The sequence below is a fragment of the Oryctolagus cuniculus genome, chromosome 1 (genome assembly GCF_051225735.1).
Source record: "Oryctolagus cuniculus isolate XC-2025 breed Fujian yellow rabbit chromosome 1, ASM5122573v1, whole genome shotgun sequence".
Taxonomy (NCBI): domain Eukaryota; kingdom Metazoa; phylum Chordata; class Mammalia; order Lagomorpha; family Leporidae; genus Oryctolagus; species Oryctolagus cuniculus.
The window spans coordinates 205,259,927-205,280,599 of NC_142867.1; the positions used below are offsets into that span (position 1 = coordinate 205,259,927).

The window sequence follows — 20,673 nt, forward strand, 5'->3', positions numbered from 1 at the left end:
CATCAACAGGCATGATTGAATAACACATTAGAAACAGCATCTGTACTCTTGAACAAATGTGCCGTGGTTTTTGTGTATGTTCAGAACAGATCCTGCATGAAAGTGCTGGCATTGACCTTAAGACAGCGCAGAGTGGAGCAGAAGCCCCCAGCTGGATCGCACACTGCCCTGACTGAACCTCCAGTGAGGTCAGGCTAGGAGAAATCCCTTGACCTAGGGTCTGCTGGCTCTGTTGAGGTTACCTCACATTCAATTCAATTGCAACTTTACCATCATTCATTCCATCTCTCAGGAGGCAAAAAAAAAAAAAAAAAAAAAAAAAAAAAAAAAAAAAAGCCAGTCATCTAGGGAGGCTGTTTTAAGACTATAAAATTTACACACCTGTGTTTGCTGGTCAAGTGATCTAATGTTTAGACATTTTGTGTTTTTTAACTAGGAATTTTATGATAAACTTCTCTGTGTCCAAAGGTGATAAAGGTCAGATTAGTTCAGATGTAATCCCAGATACCATTCCCTCCTTTCTCTTCTACTATATGCCTCCTCCCCTGCCTGCCCTCCACTCTAATTTGTGGCCATACTAAAAGTACTGCCTGACATGCTGGGGAATAGACCGAGTGTTTAGACTTTCAGTTCAAATGCTATTTTCTATGCCACTGTTTCACTTCTCTTAAGTTGAGAAACGTAATAGAATTTTGAAGAGAAATTGTATGAATGATAGTAAGTCATAATACTTTAAATTCATTTAAACCGTTGATCCCAGGCTCAGCACAGCACTCCCCCCCCCCCACCTTTAATGGTAAGACTATGCTGGGAGAACTAAGGTTAGCACTGAAAGGCTGCCACGTGAGATAGCATGGCGAATCACTGGACTGACCCCTTGCAGACAAAATGAGGGAAACGGAGGAACAAAGCTGGAAACCATTGTTTCACTCGCTGGGATCAATGAGCAGCCCTCTTCATCAGCAGAGGAAATCCCACTGCGAAGCCCCGGAAGACTTCTGCACGGTTCTAGAGAAATGGGAGGTGTGCCCTCGTGCCAGAAGAAGGTTAACCCCTTACCCCCTTTCCCCTTCTCACCACAGTGGGAATAAAGAAGCATAGAAGATGTCCTTCCATGTGCCTCAGAAGGAAACTCTTCCAGATAGAACCCAATCTGACCTCTTGGTTTGATGCTGGTTCTACCTGGAAACAAAGGACTTCGGCTGGGAATGGATCCTAGTTTGTCCCCATCTCCTTGGCCCATCCTTTTCCTACATATTCAGATGTGCTTCTCAGAGTGACCTGTTGACTACTGACCCATCTTCCTCGACCAAGGAAATACCATTTATCCCTGCCTAGGTTTTCCTCTAATTACTTTTTGTGATTACAGAGATTTTTGTTCCCATGTAAAACCAATCTGAGAAAAAATATGAGCAGAAAATTAGAACCAGAAGACAGTATAATTCTTTGAAAAGCAAAATATATACTGTTTTCTTTTTTAAAATTTTCCCTACTAGTCAGGAGGGAAAATATATATAAAAGAATATATAAGCAGAAATATGAGGGGGCTTTAGCAGGTTTGTAGATAATGTACATTTTCCATGAACTTTTTAAACCCCTGAAAGTCTACATTATGTCCAAATTGTACAATTCTATGCCAACACCGGGAAAGCAGTAGAAGATGGCCCAAGTCCTTGGGCGCCTGTACCCGCATGGGAGAAGCTCCTGGCTCCTGGCTTCAGATCGGTGCAGTTCCGGTCAATTAGGGAGTGAAACATCGGATGGAAGACCTCTCTTTCTCTGTGTAACTCTTTTAAACAAATAAATCTTTTAAAAAATAATAATTCTATGCCAACAAATGCTTATCTCAAAAAAGTATTCTGTGAACATAGAACTTACTAATAATGCCTTAAAATGATATAGCATAGATGAGTAACCAATAGAATAAAATTCTAAACATGTCTAAAATTTATATCAAAAATAGTATTGAGGAAACATAGCTGTTCCAGTTTCCAGGAATAAAAAAGTCTCAAATGATAGAAAATGTTCCAGAGGCTAAAAATAAGTGGAAGGCTCTTAGATGCATATTATAAAACCAGAGTCTAAACACTTAGAAGGTCCACATAAATACCCACAAAAGTGAAAATATCTTCCATAATAATGAGTCTCTCTTTAGGAATATTGATACAAGCATATAAAAAGGGACTGGTGGATTTATCTACCAAATTAAAAATTTCTATCTCAAGAAAAGTAAATGAAGACTACACAAATGTTTGTGGCAGCTGAGGCTCAGGTGTAAACATCCTTAATAGAAAAAAGATGAGCTTCCCAAAGTGAAATAAAGGACAAGAATAGACAACTCATAAAACAATAAATATCCTGTGAACATAACCATTTCTAAATTCACCAGCAAAGAAAAATAAAATTGGCAACTGTTTTCAGGGAACAGAGTCCACGTTGTTGAAGGCACAGACCTTTCATACAATTCTAGTCAAGTGGAAACTGATTTATTCTTTCTGAAGAGTGGCCTGTCAAAGATGTATTAAGAGCTTTATAAACTTCAGGCACTATCATTAATTCCTTTCCCTGTATTTTGCATTAAGGAAATGGTCAGCACTTTATACAAGCACAAAGCTTTGTTTAATTTTAATGGTGAAAGCCTTGGAACTAGCTAAATACACAATGCTGAAGAATTGGTTAAATACATTATAGGACAGTCACATTTTTTAAACATCTTAAATGATTGAAACCTGCTTATGTCTTTAGTTTTTTTAAAGCCAAAAACTGCATATAGTCTTATACATAAAATCTTTCTGTTCTATAAAATTATCTTAATTTCTTTAGAAAAAGATAACTATGTCACTAGCAAAATCAACCCTGGTTGGTAAATTACTTCTGTTCTCAGAAACCTATCATGACCTGAGGGAGTGCCAGGCTATGGCCTACAACTGCAGTGACTGTGACCTTGGCTTGTCTATTGTGGGACCTTGGAAACCATGCCTGTGGAGTTCCTACACCACATATTGTGTCCTCGAGGGCATGTGGTTCTTAAGCCACATCCTTTGATTGTATGTAGTCTCCATGTACTTGAACTAAACTGCTCTGCTGGCCCACTGCAAGCACACCAGCCCAAGAGCAATGACTAATGCTACCCTGCTGGCAGGCTGTGGTTCATTCCACATGGACTGTTGTCAAATATAGCCTGTGGTTGTCTGCGGCTCTGAATATTTAATAAACCCTAAGAAGATACCCTGTGGGTGTTGGAAGTGTAATTCCAAATACATAATTATATAGAAAGACTAGAAAGAATTATACTAAACGTTTTATGCTATTATCTCTGAATGCTAATGTTATATTTTCCCTCTTTTTTATATTATGATTTCCTTCTAAATTCTACATGAATATATATATATATGTGTTATTTTAAACTAGTATTTTAAAACAAAATGTATACTCAAATATTGCCAAGAATTTTATGAAATGGACAGATTTTAATTATTAGAATTGCCATTTTCAAATCTCATTAGCAAAACATGTACACCCAAAAGACGAAAACAGAAAATTAACACTTTGTGAAGAATTTTCTCCTATATCTGGGCAAAAATAGATCTACTTTTATTCTAAGACTTCCATCAGAAACTTCCTCAGGCTGTTATGGCTTTTGATCTTGTCTCTTCGTTTGATTCATTTTCCCCAAATGATACAAACTGAAGTGTGGGTCAAGTGCTGCAGTTAGAACCCTCAGGTTGTGGTTCATGGTCACTGAATGGAACATTAAGAACCTGCTGCTCTTCCTGTGTCTCAGTTGTGAAACCCTGATTCAGCTTTTGCATTCATCAGCTTCTCTGGGGGTGAAAAATGTGATCAGTAATGCTGACAAGCTTTCAAAATGTGCACTGAGGAATATCTCATACAACATAACGGTGAGAATAAACCTTATAGTTTACATATATTCTGCAGTCATTGCTTAACTTATCTTTGAAATAGCTCAGTGACATAAAAAAGGACATCAAAACAGAGATAGTGTGTGGTCTAACACCCTTGTTTTTGCATTGAGACTCAACCAGGTTAAGTGGATTGCTGAAGGTTTCAGTAGTTAACATGATTGGATGACAGCCACCCATTTATCCCATTTTCACTCCCCACCCCCATGCCATAGCAGCATGGGCTGATTCCAGGTGATGGGTTAATGGCAAAGAGTGGTGTGGCCTAGCAACACTGCTAGCGGTGCCTCATCTTTCCTCAAGATCTAGAAATAAATGAGCATCAGCAGAGCAGGAAGCAGAGCTCTTCTGATGCTCATGGAAATTTCCTCAGGGTCAAGGACCTGTGTCACTTCTTCTGCCTCATCCTTGTGAGGTATGATTCATCCAAGAGCAGCCTTTGCTGGACCCCTGGGGTGCAGATCCCCAGTGACCACCTCAGCACACACCCCTGCTTCCAGTGTGCATCCTTCTTTATGCTCCGGAAGCACTTGTCTGCTCTTTGAGTTGGTCTGCCATAAGCAGCCCAGGTCCTAGTAATGGCTCTGACCCTAGTAATCATGCACCCGCTGGTGTGTTGTGTTCCCTCTGTGGGAAAGGAGAGGGTCTGCTAAATTATTTCTAAATCCTTCTAGTTCTCATATTCCTTGAGAACTGAGAGAGGAACATTCTGATTAGAATGCTGTACATGGTTGAGTCCCAACTCCCAAATCACAACTTCTTTTTTCTGGAGTTCAATGTTAAACCTCTGTGCCTGGCAAAATGTTTCACAGAACTGGATTTTTAGTCCTTAAAACTGTCCCTATTGTCTTCTGAAGTGTAATGAGGAAAGGACTCAATCTTACCTTGAACTTGTCCTTGGTTTTCTTTGCATTCTCAAGCACGTTAACTATGGAGGAACCTCGCACCCTACATTGCTGTATGTCTCTGTAGCTGAGCATTAACAAACCGCATTCACAACTGCATAGATGCACAGGAAAGGCATGAAGGAAAGAAATTCTACTTGTGTGTCAAACCTGTCATTTCTTATTTCTCTGTTTGTGCTCTGTTGTCAGAAAAAATCAGCATCATGTCGATAGAAGGCCACGTGGGATAAACTGCATAGGGCCAAGGCCATTGCTGTCCCAGTTCTTTAGGAAAAGTTAGAACATATGGGATTTATCATGTCCAGAACTATTAAAAGTGGCATCCCGTGCTTCAAAGAAATCTGCAGGGTATAGTCTGACCACCTGGAAACCTTGGCTAACGACTGCCTTGGGCCTTCTGAATAACTTTATATACTCAGAGTCAAAGGGAGGGAGCCTGTTTGGATAAGAGGATTTACTTGGTGGAGAATCTGATTTACCCTTATTTGACTCAGCCCCAGAGGCACAAGGCATGAGAAAATAGCTATTGAACCTTTTTTCTTGGTCTCACAATGAAGTAACAAGGGGAGTATTTAGGATCCAAGTAGCAGAACATTTGACTTCCAACCCAAGAGAATTGAAATAGCTTGCAGTTTGCATGCAAGTGGACATGCATGCATATTAAAGATTCACCTAGAATTTCCTAGGGAAGGAAGAGAAAAGGAATTTGATAAAAAGGCACAATTTGGTGGAAATTGTGAATCATCATTTGGGGGTTTCTGAACAGTAAGTACTTACCAAAAAAATGTAAAATCAGTGCAGATCACCAAGTGGTCTCTCTCTCATGCTAGTCTATTGACTGGCTGACAGGGTCAGCTGCTAAAGCCAAAGAGACATTGTCCTACCTTATAATCTGCCTCTTTCAGGCTCTGAACAACTTCATCTGTTGAAATGCCTTTTAACATTTTGATTCCCATTTTTTTCCTTTTTGAACATTATCATGTAACTTCCTTTAAAAAATTCACCATGATTGTGCTTCCTTGGTTGCTAATATGCCCAGTTTCCCCATTTTCTGCCCATAGTGCCCCAAATCTCCTTCATAGATTATTTTTCTCCCTGAAACTACTCCACAGAGAGATGCTTCCAACCTTTGAAATGCCACTTTTAAAGAGTGGAGACCCAAGAGGCACAGGCAGTCAAAGCCAAAATTAACATTTGGGATTGCATCAAATTGAGAAGTTTCTGTACTTCAAAAGAAACAGTCAGGAAAGTGAAGAGGCAACTGACAGAATGGGAAAAAATATTTGCAAACTATGCAACAGATAAAGGGTTGATAACCAGAAGCTACAAAGAAATCAAGAAACTCCACAATATCAAAACAAACAACCCACTTAAGAGATGGGCCAAGGACCTCAATAGACATTTTTCAAAAGAGGAAATCCAAATGACCAATGGGCACATGAAAAAAATGTTCAAGATCACTAGCAAGCAGGGAAATGCAAATCAAAACCACAATGAGGTTTCACCTCACCCCAGTTAGAATGCCTCACATTCAGAAATCTACCAACAATAGATGCTGGAGCGCATGTGGGGAAAAAGGGACACTAACCCATTGTTGGTGGGAATGCAAACTGGTTAAGCCACTATGGAAGTCAGTCTGGAGATTCCTCAGTGTGGGGAGCAACTCGGACTAGACTAAGTTACTGGAATTAAGACTTATTCTATGCATCTGCTCTCCCACAATATGGCGCTGGGAGAGGAGTAAACAACTTCTACACAGCTGCCTCCAGTTCGACCAATAACCTGTAGGAGCTGATTCTGCTCCTGATTGGAGGAGAGCAGCGTACTCGGCGTGTGGGTAGCAGAGTTGGGATTGGTGGAAGAGGACTATAAAGGAGGAGAGAGACAAATGCACCAGGAACATCTAAAGGGAACATCTGAAGGGACATCTGAGCAGCCCCTGCGGTGTGCCGCTCCCCCACGTAAGTGGGGAAAGTGGCAGGGGGAGCCGCCCTTCCACGGAGGTGGAAGGATCGGCAGCCAACCCGGGAAGAACCAGCAGCAAACCCGGGAAGGGCCGAGCAGACGAAAGAACAGCGCAGGGTCCTGTGTCGTTCCTCCGCGAATGGGGGAGCGATACCTCAGAAACCTGAATATAACCCTACCATACAACCCAGCCATCCCACTCCTTGGAATTTACCCAAAGGAAATTAAATTGGCAAACAAAAAATCTGTCTGCACATTAGTGTATATTGCAGCTCAATTCACAATAGCTAAGACCTGGAACCAACCCAAATGCCCATCAACAGTAGACTGGATAAAGAAATTATGGGACATGTACTCTATAGAATACTAGACAGCAATCAAAAACAGTGAAATCCGGTCATTTGCAACAAGATGGAGGAATCTGGAAAACATGCTGAGTGAATTAAGCCAGTCCCAAAGGGACAAATATCATATGTTCTCCCTGATCGGTGACAACTAACCAAGCACCAAAAAGGAAACCTGTTGAAGTGAAATGGACACTATGAGAAACAGTGACTTGATCAGCTCTTGTCCTGACTGCTGATGTACAATGTAATACTTTATCCATTTTACTATTTTCTCTTTGTTTTGTTCTAGTACTATTGGTTGAACTCTGTAATTAACACACAATTATTCTTAGGTGTTTAAATTTTAACTGAAAAGTGATCCCTGTCAAATATAAGAGTGGGAATAAGAGAGGGAAGAGATGTACAATTCGGGACATGCTCAATCGGACTTGCCCCAAATGGTGGAGTTAGAAACGTGCCAGGGGATTCCAATACAAGCCCATCAAGGTGGCATGTACCAATGCCATCTCACTAGTCCAAGTGATCACTTTCAGTTCACAATTGATCACACTGATAGGACTAAGAGTCAAAGGGATCACACAAACAAGACTAGAGTCTGCTAATACTAACTGATAGAATCAAAAAGGGAGAGAACGATCCATCATGGGAATCAGGATACACAGCAAACTCATAGAATGGCAGATGTCCTAAACAGCACTCTGGCCTCAGAATCAGCCCTTAAGGCATTCAGATCTGGCTGAAGAGCCCATGAGAGTATTTTAGGCATGGAAAGCCAAGACACTGGCAAAAAAAAAAAAAAACCTAAATGAAAGATCTCTGCGAGTGAGATCCCAGTGGAAAGAACGGGGCCATCAAAGAAGGAGGTACCTTTCTCTGAAGGGAGGAGAGAACTTCCACTTTGACTATGTCCTTGTCTGAACAAGATTGAAGTCAGCGAACTCAAAAGGCTTCCATAGCCTTGGCAACTCATGACTAGAGCCTAGGGAGATTACTGATGCCATAAACAAGAGTGTCAAATTGTTAAGTCAACAACAGGAGTCACTGTGTACTTACTTCTCATGTGGGATCTGTCCTTAATGTGTTGTCCAATGTGAAGTAATGCTATAATGAGTACTCAAACAGTATTTTACACTTTGTGTTTCTGTGTGGGTGCAAACTGATTAAATCCTTACTTAATATATACTGAATTGTTCTTCTGTATATAAAGATAATTGAAAATGAATCTTGATGTGAATGGAATGGGAGAGGGAGCAGGAGATGGAGGGAAATTATGGGGGGGGGGAGCCAATGTAATCCATAAACTGTACTTTGGAAATTTATATTTACTAAATAAAAGTTAAAAAAAAAAAGAGTGGAGACTAAATTATTAGGTTAAGAGCTTGATGAAGAGATTATTTTGTAGGGCCAGCACTGTGGCATGTTGGGTAAAGCCACCACCTGCAGTTCAAGTCCTGGCTGCTGCATTTCCAATCCAGCTCCCTGTTTATGTACCTAGGAGAGCAGTGGAAGATGACCCAAGTACTTGGGCCCTTGAACCCACATGAGAGATCCAGAAGAAGCTCCTGGGTTTGGATCTGCCAAGCTCCTACCGTGGCTGTCATTTGAGGAGTGGACCAGCAGGTTGAAGAGCTCCCTCCCTCTGTAACTCTGTCTTTCAAATAAATAAATAAATCATTTTTTTTGACAGAGTTAGAGAGAGAGATAGAAAGGTCTTCCTTTTTCCATTGGTTCACCCCCCCCCCCCCAAATGGCCACTACGGCTGTCACGCTGCACTGATCTGAAGCCAGGAGCCAGGTGCTTCCTCCTGGTCTCCCATGCAGGTGCAGGGCCCAAGCACTTAGGCCATCCTCCACTGCACTCCTGGGCTACAGCAGAGAGCTGGACTGAAAGACGAGCAACTGGGACAGAATCCGGCACCACAGGCAGAGGATTAGCCTAGTGAGCTGTGGCGCCTGCCTCAATAAATAAATCTTTTAAAAGAGATAAATATATACCTTAAATGTATGATGGTCAATTTGGTGATTTTAATGCATTTTGACTTTCTTGAAGATTTGTTTAGTCAAAAGGCAGAGTAACAGAGACAGACAAAAAGATAGCTTTCACCCAATGGTTGGTTTACTGAAATGGTCAGAGCTGGGGCAGGCTGAAGCCAGGAGCTTCATATTAGCAGAGCCCTGGATTGGAAGTGGAGCAGCCAGGACTTGTATAAGTGCTCTGATGTGGGATCCTAGCATTGTAGTCTGCTGTGCCACAACACTGACCCTGCTTTTTTTCTTTAAAATAAGTAACCTAAAATACTACATTCAAAATTCCCATTTCTCTGTCTCCCTTGTGCAGAAAAAGTGCCAAAACACACTATACTTTGGGAATGTATGCTACCACCTTGGTGCTGTACTTTATGTCAATTCTCAATTAAATACAGCCTTCTAAATGGGCAGATGGGCTTCTGAAGCAAGACTGGTAGGGAGGTTCCACTTTACAAACCACTTATGATCCCAGTTATTCCATTATTTTTAAAATGCTGTCATGCACGTGGCCTAGGTTCCTTTTCAGCCTGGAGCTTTGAAGGGCATGTAAAGTATATAGAACTGACTTATATCATTTACAGGCAGGTATAATAAAGCAGAAATAAAGAACTCTTGAACCAACCAAAACTTAGCAAGTGAGATGAACGGAACCTCTATGCAGATCTGGAGTTGACGATAGTATTCATCAGAAAAATTAAGCAGAAGATGAAGACACAGCACTAGCAGTATTCTCTGCCATTTAAAGTCTTTAGGGTCACATTTTTTTTGACAGAGTTTGAGAGAGAGATAGAGAGAGAGAGAGAGAGAAAGGTCTTCCTTCCATTGGTTCACCACCCAAATGACCGCTACGGCCGGCGTGCTGCACCAATCCGAAGCCAGGAGCTTCTCCTGGTCTCCCATGGGGTGCAGGGCCCAAGCACTTGGGCCATCCTCCACTGCCTTCCCGGGCCACAGCAGAGAGCTGGACTGGAAGAGGAGCAACTGGGACAGAATCCGGCACCCCAATCGGGACTAGAACCTGGAGTGCCGGTGGCGCAGGTGGAGGATTAGCCAAGTGAGCCATGGCGCCGGCTACGGGTCACTTCTAAATACAATCTACAATAAAGATCATGTCTGCTTTCTTGTAAATGCTCATGCCTATAGAATCATAAATCTCAGAGACTGAGAGTTCTGAGGCTACTTAGTAATCTTGTAGAGTGTGTACAGAACTTTTGCTTTTCTAGTGTCAGACATAGAATACCCAGAGAGTAGTAGGCAAGATCTGGTCACTAACCATTACTGTCATTTAAGAACTAAAGTGACAGAGATATCAAGCGATGTGATGCCTCTGGGGTAGGCTGCATCCACTTTGCTCCCACCAAGTAATCTTTCCTGAAGCAAAGTCACATGAAATTGTAGAAGTGAATTATGGCTTAAGAAGCATTTCAAGAAATTACACTGGCCCTGGAAAGCCTAACTGGTTGAACTGAGACTGAAGCTCAATTATGTAATTTCAGTTCCCCTTAATGAGCCCTCTCTTGTCAGCTCCTATGATAAAGGCAGAAATGTTAGAATTCCAAAAAGACCTTAGAGGTCTGCTTATCTAGCTCCTTCATTTGACAGATGAGAATAGAGGTCAAGCAAACAATCCAAGGTCCAACACCTGGCTGCGGTAGAACCAAGCTGGAATACACACTATGTTCCCTTACTCTAGGTTTAGGTACAATGCTTCCTTTCTCCTATACCTACACACATTCTTGCATGGAGAGACCAGGAAATGAAGGCAGAAAACATTCATTAAACATCTATAGCTGCTTTTACATACATTTTTTAGTTCCCTGGATAGTTTTCTGACATATTAATTATCCTCATGTTCAAATAATGAACAAGAAAAACTGACTCAAAATTTCAATTACATGCTCAAAGTCACACACCAAGACAAGAGAGTGACTGGAGTCGGTGTTGTGTGCAGTGGGTTAAGCTATCACTTTGGATGCCCACATCACCTATCAGAGTGCTGGTATGAATCCTGGCTATACTAGGAGGCAGCAGATGATGGCTCAAATGTCTGGGCCCTGGGCACCCATCCATGTGGGAGACTTGGATGGAGTTCTAGGCTCCTTGCTTTAGTCTGACCCAGCCTTTGGTATTTGATAAGTAAATCAGAGGATAGATCTGTCTCTCTCTCCCCATCTCTATGCCTTTTAAGATGAAAATCATAAAGATAAATCAAGTGAAAATCCTGGAGCTGAAAATCCAATACAGAGTATCAGTCATAGAAATGACCCACCAAAGAAAGAATATGTGAACTCAAAGGCAGGTTATTTGAAAATATGCCTTTAGAGGGGAAAATAAGAGGATTTAAAAAGCTCATAGAATTTAAGGAGCAATGTCAAAAGAGCAAATGTATAAGTCATAAGAATTTTAAAAAGGTAGAGAATATAAAGGAGCAGAAAATTTATCTAAAGAAATAATAGCGGAAAACCTTCCAAACCTGGAGAAAGATGTGAATGTCTAGGTACAAAGGTCAAAAGTCTCCAAAGAGATTCAATCCAAACAAGATTACTTCCAGACATTTCAATCAAACTTTGAAAAATAAAAGACAGGGGCCGAAGCTGTGGTGCAGTGAGTTAATCCTTCGCCTGCCGTGCTGGCATCCCATATGGGTGCCAGTTCTAGTCCTGGCTGCTCTTCTTCCAATCCAGCTCTCTGCTGTGGCCTGGAAAAACCGTGGAGGATGGCCCATATTTGGGCCCATGATATCTATATGAGACACCCAGATGGAGTTCCGGGTTTCTGACTTTGGCCTAGCTCAGCCTTGGCTATTGTAGTCATTTAGGGGATGAAACCAGCAAATAAAAGATCTCTTTCTTTCTTGGTGTCTCTCTCTCTCTTTCTCTCTCATTTTTTTTTTAAATCAAGTTGTTGTCAGCTTAAAATGGTTATCTCATAGCAGGTTATTTTAAGTCTCAAGATAACCACAAAAGAAAAGCACACATTGCATGCATATGCAGGCGAGGGATCAAAACACACCACCAAAGAAAATCACTTCACTGCAAAGGAAAACAGCAAAAGAGGAAGAAAGGTACAGAGTATCTACAAAACAATTAGAAAATAACTTTCAAAACAGCAATAAGACTTTACCTATCAGTCATTACCTGAAATGTAAATGAAAAAAAAAATCACCAATAAAAAGACATAGAGTGGCTAATTGGGTTTAAAAAAAAAAAAAAGACTCAACTAAATGCTGCCTATGAGAGACTCACTTTACCTGTAAAGACACACAAATACTAAAAGGGGAATACCTCCAAACTCATTTTGTGAATCTAGAATTACCAGTACTACCATGATATCAGAGCCAAATACGGATGTTCCAGGGAGAGAAGGGGAGATGGGGAGGGAGGACTACTACAGGCCAATACTCTTGATGAACATAGATACAAAAATCCTCAACAAGGGGCCAGCTCTGTGGCACAGTAGGTTAATCCTCTGCCTGCGGCGCCAGCATCCCATATGGGTGCTGGTTCTAGTCCCAGCTACTCCTCTTCCAATCCAGCTCTCTGCTGTGGCCTGGAACAGCAGTAGAAGATGGCCCAAGTATTTGGGCCCCTACAACCACCTGTGAGACCAGGAAGAAGCTCCTGGTTTCAGATCAGCACCGCCCCAGCCATTGCGGCCATTTGGGGAGTGAACCAATGGAAGGAAGACCTTTCTCTGTCTCTCTCTCTCACTGTCTGTAACTGTCAAATAAATAAAATCTTTTTTAAATAATCTTCAACAAAATACTAGCAAACAAATTCAACAACACATTAAAACTAATTAACCATGCTCAAGTGGAATTCATCCCAAGAATTCAAGGATGACTCAACATATGCAAAACAATAAATGAAAGATTTCACATTAACAGAATGAAGGAAAATGACATATACTTTAAACAGATGCAGAAAAAGCATTTGATGTAAGTCAACACCCTTTCATGATAAAACAAAAAACAATCTTCAACAGTTTATAAACAGAATGTACCTCAACACAATAAAGGCCGTACATGAGAAACTCATATCAAATATCATATTCAATGTTTGAAAATTGTCCCTCTAAAGTATACAGCAAGACTAGGATGCTATCTTTCATTACTCTTATTCATATAGTACTGCAAGTCCTAATCAGTGCAATTTGGAAATTGGAAGAAATTAAAGGCATTTATATTGCAAAGGAAGAAGTTAAGATCGTTTTGTTTATGAAGAGGAAAAATTTATGTATAGACAACCCAAACATCACCAAAAAAACTACTTGAATGACAAGTGAATTGCAAGATACAAACAATGTACAAAAATCAAAAGCATTTCTATATACTAACCTTGAACTACCTGAGAAACAAAAAAGCATTTATTATACCTACCACAAAAATATTTAGGAATTTAACAAAGGAAGGGAAATATTTGTACACTGAAAACCATAAAATATTAATGAAAAACTGAAGATGACACATCAGTGGGAAGATATTCTGTGTTTATAGGTTAGAAGAATAGCATAAAATTATCCACACTTCCCAACATGATCTACAGATCCAATGAAGTCCCCATCAGAATGACAATTATATTCTTCACAGGTATTAAAAAATCTAAATTGTATGGAAACTTTAAAGACCCCAAATCAAAGCAATCTTGAGCAAAAAGAATAAAGAGCCATCATACTACTTGACATCAAAATATATTGCAAAGCCATAATAGTTAAAGAAAAATACAGCATAAAAACAGACACATTGTCCAATAAATAGAAAAGGGAACCCAAAAATAAATACACACATTTATATCCAACTGACTTTTGACAAAGATGCCAAGAACACAGTGTAAAAAAGACCATCTCTTCAATAAATGGTGTCGGGAAAACTGGATATTTACATGCAAAGGAATGAAATACGTTTATCTCACGACAAATATAGACATCAGTTTAAAATGGGTTAAAAAACCCAAATGTAAAACCCAAAACAATGAAATGACCACAAAAAAAAAAAAAGGAAAAACTTCATGACATAGATATGGGCAATGATTATTTTATGTGAACCCAAGAGCAGGGGTAACCTAAACCAAACTGGAGAAATGGGATTAAAATCAAACTAAAACCATCTGTGTAACAAAGGTAATTATCAGTTGAGTTTTAACACACAACCTACAGATTAAGATAAAATATTTTCAAACCATACATCTGCTAAAGGGTTACTATTCAAAATAATTCAATAGCAAGACAACAAAAACCTGATTAAAACTAGGCAAAAGACCTAAATGACCATTCTCAAAAGACAACATACAAATAACTAGTGTGTGAAAAATGTTTAAAATCAATATTAACCAGGGAAAAGAAAAGAACAATGATTTATCACCTAATATCTTTCAGAATTGTTATTGTCAAAAAGAAACAACAGACGTTGGCAAGGATGTGAGAAAAAAAAGAGCTCTTCACCTTGTTGGTGGCAATAAAAATTGATAGATTCATTATAAAAAACTATATGGAGGTTCAAAAACTTAAAAATAGAAATACCACATGAATTAGCAATTGAAGTCAGCATATGAGAGAGAGATCTATACCCCATGTTTATTTCCACACTATTCACAACAGGCAATATATGGAATCAAACTAAGTGTCCATTAACTGGAGATAAATGGATTTTAAAAATGCAATGTGTCCCGAATTGCACATCTCTTCCCTCTCTTATTCCCACTCTTATATTTAACAGTGATCACTTTTCAGTTGTTTCAGCACTTAAGAAGAATTGTGTATTGATTACAGTATTCAACCAAAAGTATTAAGTAGAACAAACAAAAAAAATACTAAGAGGGATAACATATCAAGTTGCTCATCAACAGCCAGGGTGAGGGCTGATCAAGTCACCATTTCTCATAGTGTTCATTTCACTTTAACAGGTTTCCTTTTTGGTGTTTGCTCAAGCTGACTTACTTCAAACGGTAGAGTTAGAAACATACCAGGGGATTCCAATTCAATCCCATCAAGGTGGCATGTACCAATGCCATCTCACTAGTCCCAGTGATCAATTTCTGTTCACAATTGATCATAATGATAGGACTAAGAACCAAAGGGATCACAGAAACAAGAATAGTGTCTGCAAATACTAGCTGATAGAATAAAAAAGGGAGAGAATGATCGAACATGGGAAGTGAGATACACAGCAGACCCATAGAATGGCAGATGTCCTAAACAGCACTCTGGCCTCAGAATCAGCCCTTAAGGCATGCGGATCTGGCTGAAAAGCCCATGAGAGTATTTTAGGCATGGAAAGCCAAGACACTCTGGAAAAAAAAAAAAAAAAAAAAAAAAAACTAAATGAAAGATCTCCGTGAGTGAGATCCCAGTGGAAAGAACGGGTCATCAAAGAATGGGGGCGAAGCCATTGTAATCCATAAGCTGTACTTTGGAAATTTATATTCATTAAATAAAAGTTTTAAAAAAAATGCAATGTGTATATACAATTGAAAACTATTAAGTTATTAAAAAGAAGGAAAGCCTGTCATTTGTAATAACATGGATGAACCTATAGAACATTATCTTAAGTGAAATAGGCAGAGAAAGACAAATATCTCATGATCTCTTTCACATGCGGAATCTAAAAAAGTATCAGAATTAGGGGGTATAATTAATGGTGATTACCAGGAACTGGGACAGTGGGAGGGAAGGAGAAAGACCATGCTGTTCAAAGAACACAAAATATCAGGAAGAATAATTTCAAGAGCTCTATTGTATTCCATGGTGACTGTAGGTAATAAGAAGTACATATATCATATTCTTTAAAAAAAAACTAATAGTGGATGTTAACACCACAAAGGTAAAAACTAGGTGAGGTAATACGTATGTTAACTAGCTAGATTTAGTCATTTTACAACATATAAACATCGTAATGTGCACAGTATATAAGATGCTTTCTCTCAAAGTGTTTAAGATGTTTAAGTTTGAAGAAATGCAGTCTGAAAAGTAACAAGACACTGATGCACTATGTTTCAGGATTATGTATTTATATGCTGTTTCTGTTTCCATATTTGAAAAAATTTTATCAAGATAAAACAGTAACCCTAACTACTTAACAGGATATGTACTATCATCTACAGGACATGTATCACTTGTAGCTAGCATAGTTAGGGGTGAAAATGCACCAGTGGAATTCATTTGCAGTTCCTTTATTGCCATTATTGTTTGACCTTGACCATTTCTCACTGGAAGACACTCTCATTTGTGGTGATTGATATAATGTTTGTTAGCCAACAGTTAAGCCAGAGTGGGCAAGCCAGCCAGGCCCAAACACATGGCGAGTCTCACATGCCCCAGCTGCTCTCTGAGCAGTGATAGATTGAGGCAGAGTTACAGATGGAAGAACCCAGCCACTGCCAGAAGCAGAATCACAAATCTGCAACAATGAACAAAATTGCATCCAATGTCAGCCGAAGCATTGTAAAAAAGAAGAAAACCCTTTACCGTCATGGTCTCCCTCTCCCCAAGCACAATCAGGCCTTGTATGAGACTGTAGGTTCCAGAGAATGGGAAAATAGTACTCTATGTGTGACCAGTAAAATAAACAAACATCTATGAAGCACACTTTTTGGGATGTGAGACCTAATTGTTTTCTCAATAGTTGCTGTGTCCCTCACAACTTTAACTGAAATCCAGTAACATCTCACTACATTTTAATTATAAAATGACCCCTGTCCTCTCTCTCACACTTCCTTCCCTCCTTTCTTTATGCAGGCATCATCACTTGATACATTAAAAGCATTGTATTGGTAACTAGGTATTCACAACCCTGCTGATTTTTATCATCTTTTTCTTTTTAACTTTTATTTAATATAAATTTCCAGAGTACAGCTTTTGTATTACAGTGGCTTTTCCCCCCCATAACCTCCCTCCCACCCGCAACCATCCCATCTCCCATTCCCTCTCCCATCCCATTCACATCAAGATTCATTTTCAATTATCTTTATATACAGAAGATAAATTTAGTATATACTAAGTAAAGATTTCAACAGTTTGCACCCACACAGAAACACAAAGTGTAAAATACTGTTTGAGTACTAGTAATACCGTTAATTCACATAGTAAAACACATTAAGGACAGAGATCCTACATGGGGAGAACGTGCACAGTGACTCCTGTTGTAGATTTAACAATTGACGCTCTTGTTTATGGCGTCAGTAATCACCTGAGGCTCATGTCACGAGTTGCCAAGGCTATGGAAGCCTTTTGAGTTCGCCAACTCCGATCTTATTTAGACAAAAGTCATAGTAAAAGTGGAAATTCTCTCCTCCCTTCAGAGAAAGGTACTGCCTTCTTTGATGGCCCGTTCTTTCCACTGGGATCTCACAGAGATCTTTCATTTAGGTCATTTTTTTCCCCCAGAGTGTCTTGGCTTTCCATGCCGGAAATACTCTCATGGGCTTTTCAGCCAGATCCGAATGCCTTTAGGGCTGATTCTGAGGCCAGAGTGCTATTTAGGACATCTGCCATTTTATGAGTCTGCTGAGTATCTCACTTCCCATGTTGGATGGTTCTCTTCTTTTTAATTCTATCAGTTAATATTAGCAGACACTAGTCTTGTTTATGTGATCCCTTTGACTCTTAATCCTATCATGATCAATTATGAACTGAAAATGATCACCTTGACTAGTAAGATGGCATTGGTATATGCCACCTTGATGGGATTGAATTGGAATCCCCTGGCACGTTTCTAACTCTATCATACTGAGTGAATTAAGCCAGTCCCAAAGGGACAAATATCATATGTTCTCTCTGAACAGTGACAACTGAGCACCAAAAAGGTAACCTGTTGAAGTGAAATGGACACTATGAAAAGCAATGATTTGATCAGCCCTTGTCCTGACTGTTGAGGAACAACTTAATACTATATCCCTTTTAGTATTTTTTTTTGTTCTACTTAATACTATTGGTTGAACTCTTTAATTAACACAATTATTCTTAGGTGTTTAAATTTAACTGAAAAGTGATCCCTGTTTAAGAGTGGGAATAAGAGGGAGGAGATGTACAGTTCGGCACATGCTGATTTTTATCTTTTATGGGTTATGCTCATTTGTGAATTGAATGTTTTTAGCTGATAAAAACATTTAGCTGATACCACTTTTGACATGAGAATCAGGATTTTTTAACTGATGGATTTGCTTGAGCTCCATAACCTTTTGCATAACTTCTGTTTAGCCTAGTATACCTTGGAGTGATCTTGTCTAGATCTGCTTGTGGCACACACCCTCAGTGTGTTTTGATGAGAATCAGTTATATATAAGTTTTCTCATTCTATAGAATAAAGCCTCACAGAATGGATCATTTCTAGAATTAGCACATCTTCTTTCTTACTATTTTTTGAAAGGAGGGAGGGAGAGATGTATACTGACATCTTCCATCCACTGATTAATTCCCCAAATACCTGCAATAGCCAGGACTGGGACAAGCAAAACACAGGAGCCTAGAACTCAACCCAGGTCTCCCACGTGAGTGACAGAGATCCTGGTACTTGGACCATCATCCACTGTCTTCCAGGGTGCACATTAGCAGGAAAGTGGAATGAGAAGTGGAGATAGGACTCAAACCTAGGTACTCTGATATGGGATGTGGGTGTCCTAAGCAGTGACATAACCACTGCTCCAAATGCCCTACCCTCTGTTTCTACTGAGTAAGAATGTTTGAGGCTTCTGAAACATCTGAGGCAAGCACTCTATTTTCTGATCTCAGATGTGAGGAGTTTTCTCCCCACAAACCAGGCAATTCGCTAGCTAACACCAACTGGGTATCCTGTAGTTTAACTCAGTTTGCCACTCTCTAGAGAAAGCATCAGATCTCAGAGATTAATGATTTGGGTTCCTAAGACTGCCCTTATTTGGATGTCACTTGTAAGTAGTAGGTTGTCACCTATACTTCTGACCTACTGGTTGTAATCTAGGGTCCTGTGTGCCAGCATTGTGGCACAGTGCCTCCTCCTGCAGTGCCAGCACCCCCTAAGGGCACTGATTTGAGTCCCTTCTGCTCTGCTTCCAATCCATCTCTCTATCCAGCTCCCTGCTAATGCACTTGGGAAAGCAGCAAATGATGGCCCAAGTAGTTGGGCTTCTGCACTCATGTGGGAGACCCAGATGGAGTTCCAGGCTCCTGGCTTCAGCCTGGCCCAATCTGGGCTATTGCAGCCATTTGGGGAGTGAAGCAGTAGATGGAAGAGATTCTCCCCCCTCTCCCTTCCCCTCCCTCCAGTTCCATCCCAGGGAAATTAAAATGCTTGTCCATTGGGGACCAAACAAAGCCCCTTAGCACTTTATGTTTGTAGTGACCAGTCTTATGAGAAAAGAGAATACAGAGTTCTTGAAACTGTTCAAATATTTTTACATGGCAGAACATCAATTCATTGTCACTTCCAAGGATATTAAGCATAAAATATTTGTAATTCTGCATAACCATGTATAGGTACCACCTGCCAAAGTAATGCATGCTTGGTCATTGCCTTACTCTGGATTCTGTGACTTCCCTATCCAATTTTGAGTTGCTTGGCTCCCTTTGGGCTAGTACTGAACAACCGTTTCACCTATGCCTAGCTTCAGACTTGGACCTTTTTGGCCCTTCCTGACAGGTATTTCCATTTCAGCCCCTGAGTACCATGTTATTCTACACATCTGCCCACTTTGTGCTGGGACTTGTTCTGAACAGTGTTCTCCAACCCCAAGAAAGCCTCATCACTTTTAAGAGTGTGACAGAGCCCTAAAGTAAGGTCTTCAGAAATAAAGGCTAAAGATCATTTCGTACAGTTGAAAACAAAAATATTCTAAGTTGTAGTCATCATAAACCCGTTGTAAGACTAAAGATCACTAACATTTTAAAACACCATTCTGTCAAAATAATTAAACTGACTTGTGATTTTTACCATCATGTTTGCCTGTATATTTAAATGCTTTTCTATTTTTTTAAGTTTATTGACTTTTATTTGAAAGACAGAAGGACAAGGAGAAAGAGGGCGAGGGAAATCTTCCATTGGCTGATTCACTCTTAAAATGCCTACAATGACTGAGGCTGGACCAGGTTGAAGTCTGGAGCCCAGAACTCAAATGGTCTCTGATATGGGCGGCAGGGACCCCAAGGCTTGGTCCATCACCTGCTTCCTCCTAGGTACATTCACAGGAAGCTGATTAGAAGCAGAGGCAGGACTCTATCCCAGAAAGTCCAACTTCGGATGCAGGTTTCCCAAGTGATGGCTTAACCTGCTACACCACAATGACTGCCTCCTAGGACTTTTCCATTTTTAAATTGCTCTTTATTTTCTCTCCCTTCCCCGTTTTCTCTCTAATGTCAGTTTGAGCCAGCACTGTTCATTTCAGGGTCACATCACTCAGGTATAGGGCAGCAAGTCGCGAATCAAGGAGAACTCCAAAGGCCTTGCTGAGCTACAGGGATGTTAGGGGCTTTGTTGTCTGTAAGACAGCAAGAGTTTTCCACACAGCACAAATGTCTAGTCCCATTTTGTCTCTCTTG

At 40.1% G+C, this 20,673-nt stretch overlaps 1 protein-coding gene across 9 annotated transcripts in view; it reads left to right on the top strand.

Annotated features, from left to right (window-relative positions):
• PLPPR1 (phospholipid phosphatase related 1) overlaps window positions 1-20,673 on the top strand; it is a 335,427-nt gene that overhangs the window by 271,759 nt on the left and 42,995 nt on the right. The window lies entirely within an intron of this gene.